At 39.7% G+C, this 2,640-nt stretch overlaps 1 pseudogene across 1 annotated transcript; it reads left to right on the plus strand.

The window, feature by feature from the left end:
• The first annotated feature begins 1,179 nt into the window (after positions 1-1,179).
• Positions 1,180-1,601, plus strand: LOC307049673 (trafficking protein particle complex subunit 2-like; annotated as a pseudogene). Its single transcript has one exon. The product of its transcript is annotated as a trafficking protein particle complex subunit 2-like (transcript).
• Positions 1,602-2,640: the final 1,039 nt, after the last annotated feature.

A 2,640-nucleotide genomic window follows, 5' to 3' on the forward strand; every position in this document is an offset into this window, starting at 1 on the left:
TCCACAACAAGAGAGGCTGCGATAGTGAGAGGCCCACGCACCGAGATGAAGAGTGGCCCCCGCTGGCCACAACTAGAGAAAGCCCTCGCACAGAAACAAAGATGCAACACAGCAAAAATAAATTAATTAATTAATAAACTCCTACCCCCAACATCTTCTTAAAAACAAAAAAAAAACAAAACTGTTTCCAAAAATCGCAGGCATATGAGAAGGAGAGGAATTGGATGGCCTTTGTGGGACTGGGAAAGAGAATGTAAAGAAGAGGGATAGGAAAGAATAAAGCACAAAGTAGCCTGCTGTGAGCCTCCAGATCTTCCACGACTCAACTCCCAGTGCTTGGGGTTAGGACACCTTGTTGACATAGTAAGTGTCAAGGTTTCTACCCAGGTGACATGGTCAGTATGAAAACAGGAGCTGGATGGTCAGGAATGTCTCTCCCAAGGTCTATGTCTCAATGTGATAATAGCTAATATTCACTGAGAGTAATTTTAGACATTCAGGAGTTGCAAAAGGAAGTTGAAAGATGCTGTCTGTCCCATTGTGACAGAAAAGAACCTGATGATGTCAGGAGATCACCTTGGTGATGGGCTCACAGCTAGCGCTACACTTATGAGGCTCCACAGAGAGCCAGTGGGACCAAAAATGCCCCTCCAGGGTGCTCAGCTCTTGAGGGTAATCATGAACCAGCACTTCCCAAAGGGTGTTCTCTGGAATTGGAGTTCTACAGACGTTAAATGAAAAAAATGTACAAGGGTTTCGTGGTCAAAGATGTCGGGCCAAAGGGCTAAATGAAAGGTCTTCCAAAGCCTTTAGTTTGCTAAATGAGCCTGGTGAGGGTCCAAGAGGGGAAACAGGAATGCAGCTCTCCTGCATGTTCTCATGAAATACCTCAAAGACCCCAATTCCCTGAGAGTCATTTTGGGAAACATTCTTACAGGCCTATGTATGAATGACTGAGGACAAATAGATGTTTTTGCAAGAAATGAACAGAGACAAAAAGGTATAAGTACACGCACTTATACATTTCAAATTTGCCTTCTTTTTAAATCAGAAACAAAAGTAAGTTGTTTTTCCTTTTTCTAGAAATAAGCCTTCATCAAAACAAACTGTTAGGCCATGGGAATTCACTGGACATTTCCGTTACTGGTGTCTCGCCGCAGGAGCTATCTATTGAAGACAATGTCTGGAAGCTTCTACTTTGTCATTGTTGGTCACCATGATAATCCGGTTTTTGAAATGGAGTTTTTGCCAGCTGGAAAAGCAGAATCTAAAGACGACCACCTCCATCTGAACCAGTTCGTAGCTCACACTGCTATCGACCTCGTAGATAGAACATGTGGCTGTCAAACAACATGTACCTGAAGATGGGGGACAAGTTCAGTGAGTGGTTTGCTTCAGCGTTCGTCACTGTGTATCATATGAGATTTATTATGTTGCATGACGTCAGGCAAGAAGACGGAATAAAGAACTTCTTTATCGATGTCTATGATTTATACATAAAGTTTGAAATGAATCCATTTTATGAACCCAATTCTCCTATTTGGTCAGGCGCATTTGACAGAAAAGTTCAGTTTCTTGGGAAGAAACACCTTTTATGCTGAATACAAAAAATTCGGAAGTAAACAGTGTCACTACAATAGGGTATACTCAGGAATGTGTACATTGTAAGTAACTTGATTAAACAGCACGGAAAAGTTTTAGTTGTAGCCTCAATTTATCTAAACCTAATGAAATTGCTTTTATATTTAAAAATAGTATATTCAGTTTCTTACGATTCTCAACAGATTGATATTTGCTTGTGAACAGTATTAGTTATAAAGAGTTCTTTCTCAGTAATCTTGACATATTTTTATTTTAAAAATTGAGAATAAGCTTTTGACTTTCCTCATTCAGATAGCTTGATCTTGTTGTAATAATCCACAACCAAATGTCATTGTCAAGATTTGGTAGGCAGGTTTAAAACCAAAAGTTTCTGCAGTAGGGAATGAAGTTGATAGCATATACATGGGCTCATCTATACATCTGAGATGTTATGAAAACATATAGATAGTATACATAGAAGTAGTATATGTACACTAAGAAGCCAAGAAGCCAGAGCAGACAGCTTTGCAGAGCCAAATGCCACAGGCCTGCCCCTGTCAGAGACTGGGAACGGTGATCCTCCTGTAATCCTAGAATCCTGGATCCATGTTTGTAAAGTGGGAGGCTAGGACCAAAGTGACAGGTTGTGTTCTTATGTTTCCTTTCCTCAGACAGTAAACTAAAGATTAAGTGAACCCGTTGATAGCTGTACTAGTAAAAAGTTGTAAGGCAGTTATAGAATTGTAAACAAAGAAAAGCTTGCATCACATTAACCCTTGCGCTCTTGGCTGTTTAGGCTGTATACCATACCGGAGGGGGCGGGAGTGACTTCTTTTGTACCTTAACAGCGTGGGATCTTACAGTAAACCATTAAATGGCCATTGAAAAACAAATAATATAACTGGGTATTTTCTGCGCTAATTGCAAGCACTTGAAGAATTTTGTTCCATTCTGAATAACCTGAGCAAGTAATTCTAAGTTTGGTCTTGTATCTTTGTGTGAAGTTGTTAGCATAATTTTTACTATATTTATTTGATATCCTAAATAAAGATGTTTGTC

The sequence above is a fragment of the Hyperoodon ampullatus genome, assembly GCF_949752795.1.
Source record: "Hyperoodon ampullatus genome assembly, chromosome: 3".
NCBI lineage: Eukaryota > Metazoa > Chordata > Mammalia > Artiodactyla > Ziphiidae > Hyperoodon > Hyperoodon ampullatus.